This window comes from Panthera tigris, chromosome F3 (assembly GCF_018350195.1).
Source record: "Panthera tigris isolate Pti1 chromosome F3, P.tigris_Pti1_mat1.1, whole genome shotgun sequence".
Classification (NCBI taxonomy): Eukaryota; Metazoa; Chordata; class Mammalia; order Carnivora; family Felidae; genus Panthera; species Panthera tigris.
In genome coordinates, this window is record NC_056678.1 from 4,148,974 (window position 1) to 4,164,774 (window position 15,801).

The following is a 15,801-nucleotide window of genomic DNA, read 5'->3' on the forward strand; positions in this document are numbered from 1 at the left end:
ATTGGTAGGAACAGATCCAAATTTTGTGGGGTGCAGGTTTATACAACTTTAGCGAGCAATAGAAACTCTATACTCATTTAGTGCTAATTCTCCATTCCCTTCCCCCAGCACTTGATAATTGATATTCTACTTTTTGTCTCTATGAATTTGTCTATTCCAGAAACCGTACGATATTTGTTGTTTTGTGTCTGCAGTATTTCACTTAGCATGATTTCAAGGTTCATCCACATTATAATGTATTAGAATTTCATTTTTAAGGCTGAGTAATATTCCATTGTATGTATATACCACATTTTGTTTATTCACCTGTTGACGCACACTTGGATTGTTTCTACATTTTGGCTACTGTGGATAATGCTGCTATGAACATGGGCGTGCAATCTCTTGTAGTTCCTGCTTTCAAATCTTTTGGGTATTGGGGGACTTCTTTTAAGAAAAAGGATAGAGGGGCGCCTGGGTGGCTCAGTCTGTTGAGTGTCTGACTATTGATCTTGGCTCAGGTCATGATCCCCGGGTCGTGGGATCAAGCTCTGCATACAACTCTGCACAGAGCCTGAAACCTGCTTAAGATTCTCTCTCTCTCTCTCTCTCAAATGAAAAAAACAAAATCAAAACAATGAATATGACTGTAAGCACAAAAGGGAGTATTTGGCATGAGAAAAGAAGTTACAACAAAAAAAAATTTTAAAGCTGATAAGTACCACAAATATCACGAAATCCAGAAAAAAATTATTAACTGTGATAGAGCCCTTGATACTCCCCCCCCTACATTTTAGGTTGCATATTCTTTGATCACTTCTTTACAAGACAATAATTTTATACCAGTTTCTTTTTTTAATTTAATTTATTTATTTTTTGTATTTTTAAAAAATTTATATCCAAGTTAGCTAACATATAGTGTAATAGTGACTTCAGCAGAATTTAGTGATTCATCACTTATATATAACACCAGTGCTAATCCCAACAAGTGCCCTCCTTAATGCCCATCATCCATTTAGCCCATCCCCTCCACCCAAAACCCCACTAGCAACCTTCAGTTTGTTTTCTCTATTTAAGAGTCTCTTATGGTTTGTCTCTCTCTGTGTTTTTCTATTATTTTTGCTTCCGTTCCATTATGTTCGTCTGTTTTGTTTCTTAAATTCCACACGAGTGAAATCATATTTGTCTTTCTCTGACTGACCTATTTTGCTTAACATAATACACTCCAGTTCAATCCACCTTGTTGCAAATGGCAAGATTTCATTCTTTTTTTTTTTAATGTTTATTTTTGAAGGGGAGAGAGACAGAGCATGAGTTGGGGAGGGGCAGAGAGAGAGGGAGACACAGAATCTGAAGCAGGCTCCAGGCTCTGAGCCATCAGTACAGATCACGGTGCGGGGCTCGAACTCACGAACTATGAGATCATGACCTGGGCCGAAGTCAGATGCCTAACTGAGCCACCCAGGTGCCCCTAGATTTCATTCTTTTTGATCGCCGAGGAATACTCCATTGTATATATATACCACATCTTCTTTCTCCATTCATCAGTTGATAGACATTTGGACTCTTTCCAGACTTTGGCTCTTGTCAATAGTGCTGCTGTAAACATTGGGTGCATGTGTCCCTTCGAATCAGTACTCCTGTATCCTTTGGATACATACCTAGTGGTGCAATTACTGTGTCATAGGGTAGTTCTGTTTTTAATTTTTTGAGGAACCTCCACACTGTTTTCCAGAATTGCTGCACCAGTTTGCATTCCCACCAGCAGTGAACAAGTGTTCCCCTTTCTCCACATCCTTGTCTGAGTTGTTAATTTTAGCCATTCTGACAGGCATGAATGAGGTGGTATCTCATTGTGGTTTTGATTTGTATTTCTCTGATGATGAGTAATGTTGAGCATCTTTTCATGCGTCTGTTAGCCATCTGTATGTCTTCTTTGGAGAAGTGTCTATTCATTTCTTTTGCCCATTCTTCACTGGATTATTTGTTTTTTGGGGGTGTTGAGTTTGCTAAGTTCTTAATAGATTTTAGACACTAACCCTTTATCTGATTTGTCATTTGCAAATATCTTCTCCCATTCCGTCAGTTGCCTTTTAGTTTTGCTGATTGTTTCCTTCCCTGTGCAGAAGTTTTTAATCTTAATGATGTCCCAATAGTTCATTTTTGCTTTTGTATCTCTTGCCTCTGGAGACATGTCAAGTAAGAAGTTGCTGTGGCTGAGGTCAAACAAGTTATTGCCTGTTTTCTCTTCTAGGATTATGATGGCTTCCTGTCTTATGTTTAGATCTTTCATCCATTTTGAGTTTATTTTTGTGTATGGTGTAAGAAAGTGGCCCAGGTTCAGTCTTCAGCACGTTGCTGTCTAGTTTTCCCAACACCATTTGCTGAAGAGACCGTCTTTTTTCCACTGCATATTCTTTCCTGCTTTGTCAAAGATTAGTTTGCCATACGTTTCTGGTCCATTTCTGGGTTCTCTAGTCTGTTCCATTGACCTATGTGTCTGCTCTTGTGCCAGTACCATAGAGTCTTGATGACGACAGCTTTGTAATACAGCTTGAAGTCTGGAATTGTGATGCCTCCAGCTTTGGTTTTCTTTTTCAGGATTGCTTTGTCTATTCGGGGTCTTTTCTGGTTCCACACAAATATTAGGATTATTTGTTCTAACTCTGTGAAGAATGCTGGTATTATTTTGATAGGGATTGCTGGATCCTGGTTTTTAAAAGAAAGCTACAAGAGCCATTCTTAAAATGAATATAGTTTTTACTTGGTAGCATAGAATAATCTTCCTTGGGGTGATGATATTGTAGTCCTATTGTGTATTTTTATTCTGAGGAAATGCATGTGGCAGTATTTAATTATGAAATGTTATAATGCATCAGTTATGAGATTTCATGATGATTGCAGCTTACCTTTATATGATTCAACAACACCACTTACTTTCAAAGGGTTCAACAACCCTACCTACATACTTGGGGAGAGAAAATGGATAGAAATGGCAAAATGCTAAGAACTGTGTGATCTAGGAGTAGGGTCCCCAACAAAATACCGAGGGTGTGTGAACACCGCTGCTCCTCGCGGAGCCACCCTGGAACCTGCCGCCAACCCTGGGAGTCCTAGGCTGGGCCCGCGCCGACCACCCCAGGCTCCCGCCCCGGCTCGCCTCCAGACCCCGTCTGGGCATGCGCGGAGGCCCCGCGCGCCCGCCCCGCCCCTCGGGCGTACGTGAGCGCGCAGAGCGCAGGCGCGCGGCTGCCGGCTGCACGCGAGACGCCAGCTGCGGGAAGCGGAGGACGACTGAGGTGCCGACCTGAGGTGATGGAACCGCCGAAGGTGGAAAAGTTCAGCTCCGCCAACAGGGGAAATGGGCTGCGCGCCTTGGTGCAGCTGCGCCCCGGAGAGCTGCTCTTCCGCTCGGATCCCTTGGCGTACACGGTGTGCAAGGGGAGTCGTGGCGTCGTCTGCGACCGCTGCCTCCTCGGGTACGTACGGAGCGCCCTCGCCCACCCGAGTCCGGGGCGGCGCGGGGAGACATCGTGGGGCCGCCCGCCGCGCGAGTCCGCACGGCCGTGGGTGCGCCGATATGGGGGCGCTGCCCCGATGCGCAGCCCCGCGCGGTTCCCGGAGGCGCGTCGCGGCTGACAGGGTGCTGCGTGCCGGGCTTTGGGGGCGTTCCGGGCTCAGCCCTTCCAGCTCTGGTGGGGGGGGGGCGGTTTGCGGAGCTGGACCCGCTGACACCCCCCGCCCGCCCCCGGGCTGCGCTAGGAATTGGAGGGAGCCGGTGGGGGCAGAGCTGAGGGGCGGTGTTGCGCTGCGGGTAATTTTCCTGGGGAACAAAAAGTCTGTGTCCTGGGCGGCCCTGGAAGTCACAATGGGCGGGGGTCGGGGTGGGCGGGTGCAGGGGTGCGTAAAAACCCGGCCCAGGGCTGAGGCCCCGCCAGCAGAGGACCGGGCTTGCGGGAGGCGGAAGAATCTCGGTGTTTACAGAACACGTTCCAGGGTCCAGGTTGTGTGTGGCCTGGGGACCCGTGGAGATGAACGGGACATCCTTCAGAATCCTGAAGGAGCACATAAGTGAGAGCGAGAATGAATTGCAGCGAATCAGAAGGGCTGAAATAGAGACGCAGCAGTGCTATGGGAGCACGAGTTACTGAGGGTGCGTGCAGCGCTGTGCGCGTCATGGCTAACTCTCAGCCACATAGCGGGCTGCGAGAGTCACAAGCCTGAGGCCCTGGGCGGATGTGAAGGGCTGTGCGAACGCAGGTTGTGGGAATATGCAGTGCACAGGCACAGTCATGGGAGCTGTAGCCAGGCAGCGAGTGTCGCTGAGCTCCGGTGGTATGCCGGAGGGGAGAGCTCTCCAGGACTGCTCTTGCAGACCGCTTAGCCTGGGGTTTGGGTGGACGGGGGTGAGGAGGTGGTTGCGGAATTCAAATGGGTAGGTTGACCATTAATCTACCAAGGCCTGGGGCGCCTGGGTGGCCCAGTCCGTTAAGCGTCCGACCTCGGCTCCGGTTGGTTCAGGTCATGATCTCACGGTTCGTGAGTTCGAGCCCCGGGCCAGGCTCTGTGCTGACAGCTCGGAGCCTGGACCCTGCTTCGGATTCTGTGTCTCCCTCTCTCTCTCTCTGCCCCTCCCCCACTTGCTCGCTCTCTGTCTCAAAATAAATAAACATTTTTGGGGCTCCTGGGCGGCTCCGTCAGTGAAGTGTCCCACTTGGGCTCAGGTCATAATCTTGAGGTTTGTGAATTCGAGCCCCGCGTGGGGCTCTGTGCTGATGGCTCAGAGCCTGGAGCCTGCTTCCGAGTCCGTGTCTCCCTCTCTCTTTCTGCCCCTCCCCCACTTGCTCTCTCTCTGTCTCAAAATAAATAAACATTTTTGGGGCTCCTGGGCGGCTCCGTCAGTGAAGCGTCCCACTTGGGGTCAGGTCATAATCTTGAGGTTTGTGAATTCGAGCCCCGCGTGGGGCTCTGTGCTGATGGCTCAGAGCCTGGAGCCTGCTTCCGAGTCTGTGTCTCCCTCTCTCTTTCTGCCCTTCCCCCACTTGCTCTCTCTCTGTCTCAAAATAAATAAACATTTTTGGGGCTCCTGGGCGGCTCCGTCAGTGAAGCGTCCCACTTGGGCTCAGGTCATAATCTTGAGGTTTGTGAATTTGAGCCCCGCGTGGGGCTCTGTGCTGATGGCTCAGAGCCTGGAGCCTGCTTCCGAGTCTGTGTCTCCCTCTCTCTTTCTGCCCCTCCCCCACTTGCTCTCTCTCTGTCTCAAAATAAAAAAACATTTTTGGGGCTCCTGGGCGGCTCCGTCAGTGAAGCGTCCCACTTGGGCTCCGGTCATAATCTTGAGGTTTGTGAATTTGAGCCCCGCGTGGGGCTCTGTGCTGATGGCTCAGAGCCTGGAGCCTGCTTCCGAGTCTGTGTCTCCCTCTCTTTCTAGCCCCTCCCCCACTTTCTCTCTCTCTGTCTCAAAATAAAAAAAACATTTTTGGGGCTCCTGGGCGGCTCCGTCAGTTAAGCGTCCCACTTCGGCTTAGGTCATGATCTCACGGTTCGTGAGTTCGAGCCCCAAGTCAGGCTCTGTGCTGACAGCTCAGAGCCTGGACCCTGCTTTGGATTCTGTGTCTCCCTCTCTCTGCCCCTCCCCACTCACGCTCTGTCTCTCTCTCTCTGTCAAAAATAAATAAACATTAAAAAAATAAAATCTTACCAAGTCCTAATTTGATTTGTAGTTGAGGAATTTATTTAACTTTCGTATTTTAAGATCACTAAATAACAGTTGTATCTGTATCTTCCTGATGTAACCACAACAGCAACAACAAAAAATCTGTTGAGGAGAGAGCACTTTGAAGTTTTTGTAAACTTCAGAACTTATAAAAGTTTTGAAAACAGTTAATTCCTTTGAAGACTTAACTTTTGAGGTGCCTGGGTGGCTCAGCAGGTCAAACATCCTACTCTGGATTTCAGCTCAGGTCATGATGTCACAGTTTGTGAGTTCCAGCCCCACTCAGGCTCTGTGTTGGTAGCCAGGAACCTGCTTGGGGTTCGCACTCTGCCTGTTCCTCTGCCCCTCCCCCACTTGTGTCCCTCCCCCCCCATAAATAAGTAAACATTAAAAAGGAGAGACTTAACTATTTGCTGAAGTCCCCCACATTGAAAGTTACACATTAAAAAAATAAAGCTCATTTATTTATTTTGAGCGGGGGAGGGGCAGCGAGAGAGGGAGAGAGAGAGAATCCCAAGCAGGTTCCCCAGTGTCAGCGTGGAGCCAGACGTGGGGCTCCATCTCAGGAACCATGAGATCATAACCTGAGCTGAAATCAGGAGTCAGATGCTTAACCAACTGAGCCACCCAGGTGCCCTGAAAGTTACAGATCTTTAATTCTTATTCAAGCAAATTGGAGACTTGGGCTCTTCATCCTGCTGAATCATCTGTGGGTATATTTAGAGTTTGAAGGTAGTTAGTCCACAGTAGGGAACTTGCTTGATGAAGAAGGTGTGGGTCATCTTCCAGATGAAATCAGACTGGCAACGTTATTTAGTAGTTGGGACGGAAACGTTTTGGAATTAATACGTGACACATTATTAACTGAATTATCAGAGCGGAACTTGAGTCATATGACACACAGAATTGTCTCTTTTCCAAAGTAGACTACACAGACCCAGTCCTTTGTGGGTGGGATGCTTCTTTATTTACCATACTATTTCATTCCTGTTGGCTATCACTCATGTTTCTTATTGGCAAGAAATTACTTGTTAGTTATGCTTTAAACAAAAAAGGAATTAAAAAGGAATTAAATGCAAGAGCATTGGGGAGATCGTAGCATTGGTTTGAGGTCTGGAGGAGCTCCAGTTCTGCCAGTGGGCAGGAAGCAAGGAAAGTTGCACAGTCAGGATTACAGTTCAGAAGCAGCTGGGGTTGAGACCCGGGGAGTGGGTCACTTTTGATGCTGTCTGGTAATACTGGTTTTTACGGCATGTGTTACCAGCACCTTGATCCTGGGCCCTGCTGCTGCTGCCACTGCTGCTTGGGAAACTGGGTATTGCTGGAAAGTTGCTTTCTCAACCATGTTTCTTTGTGGTACTAGCTTCTGATTCAAAATCGTCAGTGGGTGTCTTGGATTGGCTGGGATTAGGTCACTGCCTGCATCCTAGCTGCAATGGAATTTGAGAAGGTGAGTATTAGGCCTTTTTGGCTTTTAGGAAAGGAGGCAGGCTCTGTTTCCACCAATGTTCAGATAGTGGGGAAATTAGCAAACATAAACATAGGAAAAGGGATCTCAGTAAATGCCAAGCATCCAAACTAAAACGAACTAAAGGAAGTTTTATACTGACTTTTAGTTAGTTAGTTAGTTAACTAACATTTAGTAGCACTCTACACAAAAAACACATTTGCACTTATTTTGGATTGCTAGGATATATTCACTTGTGCTGTCATACTAGGTGCTCTGTTGAACACTTCCACGTAAGTGGTTGTCGTGTTTCTCAAGTTTTCTACCACAACTGAATGACCCATCACTGGGATAAAGTTTCTGTGTTGTCATCTTGTAAGTGAAATTCATTCATCCTTAATTGTATGTATTAGGTAATCTTTCAATTTTTGAGACCCTAATGCCTGACACATAGTAAGCTTTTAGTTTGTGTTACAGACATCTTGTCGAATTTTCCTCTAGCTGTCCTTGCCCTTCTGTCTTCCTTTTGAATCAAGAAATGGTGGGGCGCCTGGATGCCTCAGTCGGTTGAGCATCCTACTTCGGCTCAGGTCATGATCTCGCAGTTGGTGAGTTCGAGCCCCGTCTCAGGCTCTGTGATGATAGCTTAGAGCCTGGAGCCTGCTTTGGATTCTGTCTCTCTCTCTCTCTCTCTTTCTCTCTGCCCCTCCCCTGCTTGTGCCTGTGCGCTGTCTATCTCTCAAAAATAAATAAGTATTAAAAAAAATTAAAAATGAAATGAAAATATTAGTTTGTAGCAATAACAGTTTTGGGGTGGAGGTGGCAACATAAAATAACAGATATTTATTATAATTACTTTATTACTTCACTCTACCTGATTTCCTTTAGCCTTGGGGTATTTGAATAGTGCTTTAGTTCTTGCCTATTTATTTATTTATTTATTTATTTTATATATTTTTTTATTATATGAAATTTATTGTCAAATTAGTTTCCATATGCCTAGTTATTTTTATTAACAGAGAAACTTGAATTTGCTTCATAGCTTCCCTTGCTTTTTTCCTCTCATTAAGGATTGGCTTCTGGTTTTTTATGTTGCGAGTGAAAAAAAATGAAGTTTATAAATTGGGGAAGGATTAAATGATACGAAATTGTGACCTGAAATAATTTATATTATCCTTTTTCTGTATTCCTCACCTCTTTAGTTTGATAGCTGGAACAGATGGACAAACAGGTTATTTGTGTTTTCTCTTTTGGTAAATGCAGCATATAAAATTCCATTTGTAATTATTTTGTTTGTAGAACTTACCTGTTTAGTGACCTAACTCTCTCTTGTTATGTCCTTGGAGCCTAGCACACAGGAGATGGTAACTGTTGAAGTTGTGAAAGGATAGTATTTTAGGGAATTTTAAGTCACTGTATGTTTGTTTTTGGTTTTCGAAAGTTCCAAGTTGCCTGTAGCTTCCTATCAAGAACTTCCTCTGACATACTCTAATGATAGTTTCTTCTATGGGCTAAGGAGGATATGATATGTCTTCTGTCATTATGGCTGAACTTGAGGCTAGTGCCTCTCAGGAGGACGGAAGATGAATTGGAAATGGAAAGTCCATCTTTTTCAGCCCTGAATTATGGGAAGAAGGGGGACAGAGGTAGGGAAAACAGATTGTGAGAAATACATGTTTTTTCTTTTTTCTTTCTTTCTTTCTTTCTTTTTTTTTTTTTGGAAAGATTTTACTTTTTAAAGAGTAATCTCAATAACCTGGCAATCTAGAGTCCCATGGTCCACTGAGACAGGCAGCTGCTCCAGAAATACATGTTTTGAGCTTCCTTGTCTGGCCAAAGTTCTGGGGTTAGGATGAGGGTGTTAAATAGGTTGAAGGGACAGTCCAAAGTAGAAGGCTTTTGATGGGGTCTGTGGCTGGTTCTGTCAGTAGAGCATGCAACTTGATTTCAGGGTCATGAGTTCAGGCCTCACATAGGGTGTAGGGCTTACTTAAAAAACAAACAAACAAAAAGGCTCGAAAGGAGAAAGTCTTTGGCTGTGCTCCTTGTTTGGAATCTCTAGAGGGCATAGCTATGTGGGTTAGTGCTGTGACAACACGGGGATAGAGCACAGTAGGGGTAGAAGGAAGTGGATAGATAGATGGATGAGCCTGGGGAAGCTAAATAGTTCTCATGCCACTGTGAGGGATGTGGAGGAGCTGAGAGTCCTGGTAGACAGCAGGCATCATACCATTCTAGACTGAAGGTCAGGATCATGGATACAGGGGTAGGAGCAGGCATGACATCCCAAAAGGTGAGATGAGATGGCACCAGTCCAGCCATGGGATGTGATCTCCTCTTTGCAGCAGAGCTCAGTGAGCATCCACAGAGACACGAAGATCCTAGGTCTTCTTGCCACCATAAGGATATCCCTTCAGTCCCATTTGGATAAAAATTTACCTGAAAGCAACTATTTAAACCAGCTCTGGTAAGGAGATAAACTTAAATGTCTGAATATTAACTGGAAGAGACCGACATATTATCTGGCGAATTTTAAGTTTCTGGCCATTTCCTAGGGTGGGTGTTCGTAAAGGAAGATTAGATTAATTATTAGAAAAAACAGCCCTATGTTCATGATACAGACTTGATCTGTTCTAGAAAATAAAGCAGCTACATTTGAGTTACAGCGTGGATAGATATGACCAGGCAATAAAGGGCAAAAAAGGAACAGTGTGTGGTGAGATGATGTAATCCATCTTGGCTAAGGACTGAACCTAGCATGGAGGCAGGAATACCTTCATGTACTGAGGTAAGAAGAAGAGTGCCAGAGAAGGCAACGGTGGTGATTGAAAGGTTTGAGGACAGCTAGGAAAGTGACTAGTCTTGCTGAGTGACTCAGTCTTAGAGAAGAGAAGGTTTGAAATATTCTAGAAGAGTGAATTGCCTAGTGAAATGTAGTAGGATAGCTTGGGCATGCCGAGAGCAGTCAGGGGAGGGCTTTTTTCTCACCCCGCGGTCAGCTAGCTACTTGACTGTGAGTTAGGTTTACCCAGGATTGTCGGGTTAGTTTAGTGGATGGAGAGTGGGAGAAGGAAGTTGAAGTTGTAGGCAAGGCAGGGATAATCAGGCACCATGATTTTTGAGCAAGGGACTTAGGTCATAAGGAGGGGAGGGTGATGGACAGTGGGCTGGGATGAAATCCGTGGATTAGGGGACAGGATGTGGTCAAGGAAGAGGTGGAGTGGCCAGAGTGGGCTGACTTGATGTGCATATACATGCACGTGTGCTTTACAAGTGGTGTGTGTGTGCTGGAGCAAGAGGGTTTAAGGTGTGGCAGAAGGTGGCGGAGATAGGGGAGAAGATTGTTAGAATGAGCAGGAAACTGAGAGGCGGAGGTGTTAGATGAATTTTCTAAGTGAAGGTACCAGGAACGTTAGGCATTGGAATGAATAGTTTCGGCAAAGGCAGAATTCTCACATTGGCTTCCTAAGCCAAGATTTAAGGGCCTGTGGAGAACGAGCCAAGTGGAGACAGATGGGCACTCACCTCTGTTCACGTAATGGGTAAAAGGCATTCTGTGGGTTTTCAGCTGGTTTAGTGAAATAAGTCAGCAACAGGTGCTGGTGAACTGTTGTTGTGTTATAGACTCTTCTTGGGAAGGGGGGCGGTGGGCTTTGGAGGTTGAAGGAAGGACCTCAAAGAGTAGAACCTTGAGAGATGGCCTGAAGTCAGGACTTGCAGGTTCCTGGGCACTGGCTACTGGATATACCTGAGCATCAAGGAAGGACTGATAATAAGGTGGGTGGGAAAAGACTCTACGGATATGAATTCCATTTTTCTTTTTGAGTGAGAGTTATAATTCCTGTTTCTTTTGCTTCTTTTTCTTCTGCAAGGAAGTTTGGGAAAGGGCTGTATGGCAGAGTTCTGAGCCTGCAAACATTTGGTCCATGTGAATGCCACAGCAGAGGACATTCTTAATCAGACAGGACGACCTGCTTTGTGGATAGCAGTAAGTTATTCTTCTTCAGACAGCCTGGTGATTGTTCAGAGGTCTCATGAACAGAGCAACTGTGGGGACAGGGATGGAGATCGGTGCCTGGAACTCAAAAGTTCAGACTTCCCCTCACCATGGTCATTGTGGCTTCTGCTGGTACAGAGTGCCCAGTTTGGGATCCTGGGTTCCCCCATATGGCAACACATCTTTGGGACCAGCCAGCCAGCTGGTGTCAGGTTTTTATCATAGACCCTTTTGTCATGGGAAGGATCACTGATTTGTTCGTATTGAAACATTCTGTTTTTTCCCCCTGCACTTTGATTTGCCTTTCTCTACCTGTGCTACCATCTCTGAAACCTACTAACAGTCTTCTGTAGAGCTTCTAATGTTGCCTCAGACCTTCACAGAAGGAGAATTGAAGCAATGGGTTAATGTCTGTGGTTTGCCTGCTATTGACATATGCTGTCATTTGAGGTACCTGGTACCATAGAGCAGTGTTTCTCAAACTTTTCAGTGTCAGAACCCACTCTTAAAAATTGGGAAGGATTTCATAGGAGAGTCTTTAAATAAAAACAGTTATTTAGGACTGAAGAGGATTTACTTATGTGGCTATCTCTATTGACTTTACTGCATAAAAAAAACTGGTAAGTTTGAAAATATGTATTCAAACATAATTATTACATTTTAACAAAGTTTTTAGTGAAACAAACTTTTTCGTTAAAAAAATTTTTTTTTTAGTTTATTCATTTATTTTGAGTGAGAGAGATAGTGAGGGAGGGAGGGAGTGGCAGAGGGAGAGGGAAAGAGAATCCCAAGTAGGCCCTGCAATGTCTGCGCAGAGCCCGACGTGGGGCCTGATCCCACGAACCGTGAGATAATGACCTAAGCCAAAATCAAGAGTTGAACGCTTAAGTGACTGAGCCACCCACGTGCCCTGGGATGGTGATTAATGTGGATTATCAAGGGAAAGTAAGAGAGCTACCTTCTATTTACTTGTCACCACGGTATGTGACGATTGAATATTATTACTCAGTATCTAATATTCATCACTATTAGCAATGCCAGGCATGATTTTAAGTGCTTTATTTTGTGTATTATTTCACTTAATTCTCATGATAACCGGAAAAAAGTGTCTATTATGTTCCTTATAAACACAAATATGGACTAGAGAACATTCATACACTTGTAGGAGTGCATTTTTATAGTACCTGTAAAAATTGAGCACTATATTTTGTTGACCCTACTTTTGGAATTCTGACAGAAATACAAATACCAGTGGTTGTACAAGGATACTTAACATAGCAGTTTGATAATTAAGAAGGGAGAGAGAATTTTAATGTTTGTTAACAGGGGACTGGTTAAGTTATGGCGTAGCCATATTGTAGAATACTGTCTAGCTGTTCAGATTGATAGATCCATATGTACAGATGTGGATGGATGTCCATGACGCATTCCTGGGTGAATACAGTTGTAGGACAATGTATGTATTTCCTGTAAATCTTTGTGTGATCATATATGTACTTGTGTGTATAGAAGAAGTTTGGAAGAACACCCCGGAATTCTAATACTTCTTGAGAATGGGACTTGGAGGAGGGAGGGAAGATATTCCTTTGTACTTTTTATATTTTGTATTTTTATCCCAGTCAAGCTTGTATTCTTTTTTGTAATTAGAAATTTAAATACACTTTGAGAAAGTCTTTCTTAGACTTTGTTTCATTTGAAATTGTATAAAACAGTGTGTGCAGCTTGGGCTGAAGATGTCTTAGAAACGCTTTCCAGCTTATGTCCCATTTTTTTTTTTTTTTTTTTTTTGAAGCATCAGTTGATTAGACTGAGAGTGAACCTCTTGCTAGAAGGTGAGTAAGCTCACTGACTGGCTGGTCATAGGCTTTAGAGTTTGAACTAAGGAAGGTAGAACTGCTGCCAGTCCTCATGATAGTCAGCCCCTGTGTGAGCCTGGTTATTTAACTTTTCCTTGGTATTCCTTGGTGTTCTCAGTATCCATTACTAAACTTTACTCATTTTCCTCAGCGAGCACACAAGATGACTACATTTCTCAGCCTCCTTTCAGTTTGATTGGGACCCTGTGACTCATTTTTGGCCATGGAGTGTGGGCTGGAGGTTATATAAGCCATTTTTGGGTCTGCCATAAAATATCCTGTGCATTCTTCCCTCTCTCTTGCCTTGTGGAGGCCATGAATTGAGTTGGAGAAACAAGCATGAGTCAGAGCTTGGAGGAGAGTTGCTCTGATGAATTGCCCTACATGCATCAGATTTAGTAGGAGCTAGAAATAAATCTCTATTTAGTTGAGTCACTTAGAGCAGCTCACTTAGAGCAGCCCTTCTTGAACTTTAATGTGCAAATAAATCACCTGAAGATTTTGTTCAAGTAGATTCTGATTTGGTAAGGTCTGGGTTGGGTATGAGATTTTCCTTTCCTTTCCTTTCCTTTCCTTTTTTTTAATTTTTAAAGTAATCTCTACACCCAACATGGGGCTTGAAGTCACAACCCCAAGATCAAGAGTTGCATACTCTACTGACTGAGCCAACCAGGCACCCTGGGATTCTGCATTTCTAACAAGCTCCTAGGTGATGCTAAAGCTGATCACATATGAGTAGCAGAGACTTCAAAGGGTTAAATTAGATGACATATAGCCCACTGTAAGTACTCAGTAAGCACTTACCAAATGGATAGGATAGCATCCTGAAACAGCTCATATTCAGTGAATATGAGGAAAAGCAACTAGGGACTCTGCATTTGTAATCAAGTATTTGAATTATTTCTAAGTATATATCTATTGTCTTATGTATCATGGGCTGTGAGTTAGTTTTAGTATTGTGTGTGCAGAAAGTATGTGAAATTAGAACCTGGAGTTATTTGTAAGATCATTTTGAACATTTGCCTTTTGACATACCATCATTTTGGTGTTTCAAATTGTTACTTGTTTCTTTTAGCTACTTTCATGGAAAAGTAACCTCTTCTCATTATAATTAAAATTTTTTTTTATACTTGTGTTTGGCAATAATTTCAAATTTACAGAAAAGTTGCAAGAATAAGAATGGGACAAAAAAAATATGGATTCCCTTTACCCAGATTAAATTATTAACATTTGATATCATTTACACACTCCTCCCTGTCCTCCCTTAAGCCCCCATCTTTATCCACATGTACATATGTTCTTTCTGATTATGTAACTTCCATATATCCTGGCCCTTTATCCTAAATAATGTGTATACTCAACAAGTAGGAAAGTTGTATCTTTAACTTCAAATTTAACATTACCATAATACTTTACTATCTGTATTTCCGTTTTGCCAGATGACCAAATAATGTTCTTCATAGTATTTTTTCCCCTTTTTATACAGGGTCTAGGGTCGTGTCTTGTATTTATTTGTCTTATCTTTGGCCTTCTTTAACATTTCACAAGTTTTCTTTGTCATTGAATATTGACTCCCCCTCCCCTCCCTTTCTCTTCCCCTCCTCTCCTTCTCCCACCCCCTCCCTCTCCCTCCCCCCCTTTTCCTCTCCCCCTCTTCCCCTTGCCTCCCTGTTCCCTTCCCTTCCGTTTTAATATAACTTTCCTCATTTTGGGTTTATCTAGTGTTGCTTCATGGTTAGATTTGGTTATGTATTCTCAGCTGTGATGGTACATGGTTGGGGTATCCTCAGGGTATCCTATTTGGAGGTTCACAAGGTTTAGCTGCCTTTCATTGGTGGTGTTAAACCCAGTCAAGCTGTTGTCTTGTTTTCCACTGTGTGCAGTGGAAACATCTCCTAACTAATCATCTCCTAACTAATAATCTGTGGGAAGACATTTTAAGACCATGGAAACTCCTGTTCATTAACATTTCTCTCTAGATTGAGCATCCATGGATGATTCTTGATTGAATCTGTGGTATGGCATTTGCAAAATGCTCATTTTCTAACTACAGCACTCCCCCCACACTTAGCAGTTAGCATTCAGCTTAGCATTTTACCATAAGCAAGGGCACATCCTTCTTCCTCATTATTTGTCTTTTTATGAATTTCCACTTTTTCCACTGGTTTATAATTAATTGCATACCTAATTATTTTGGTGCTCAAATTGTACCAGATTTTTTTAAATGTTTATTTATTTATTTTTATTTAATTTTTTTTTTGAGAGAGAGAGGCAGAGTGCGAGTGGGGGAGGGGCAGAGAGAGAGGGAGACACAGAATGTGAAGCAGGCTCCAGGCTCTGAGCTGTCAGCACAGAGCCCTACATGAGGCTCGAACCCACAAACTGTGAGATCATGACCTGAGCCGAAGTCGGATGCTTAACCGACTGAGCCACCCAGGCGTCCCTGTACCAGACGTTTTTAGTAGGAAAGCTTTCAAGGTGGATATTCTGTCCTTTAACTTTTTTTTTATGTTTATTTTTGAGAGAGAGAGAGAGAGAGGGAGAGAGCAAGTAGGGGAGGCGCAGAGAGAGAGGGAGACAGGGTATCCGAAGAGGATCCAAATGTGGGGCTTGAACTCAGGAACTGTGAGATCATGACCTGAACTGAAGTTGGACGCTCAACAGACTGAGCCTTCCAGGAGCCCCCATTCCCCCCTTTTTTAAGCATTTCTTTACTTTCTGGTATAACAAATGTTTTAGGCTCATCTGGTAATTATCCTGCCCACCCTGGAATCACTATATCTCTGAGGACTCCTGGATTCTTTTA

At 43.9% G+C, this 15,801-nt stretch overlaps 1 protein-coding gene across 1 annotated transcript in view; it reads left to right on the forward strand.

Moving 5' to 3' along the window:
* Positions 1-3,381: 3,381 nt before the first annotated feature.
* The window catches only part of SMYD3 (SET and MYND domain containing 3), a 681,855-nt gene continuing 669,435 nt past the window's right edge, over positions 3,382-15,801 (forward strand). Inside the window, 1 exon segment of the mRNA NM_001294289.1 lies at positions 3,382-3,458. The gene's annotated coding sequence lies outside the window, so the exon portion shown is untranslated.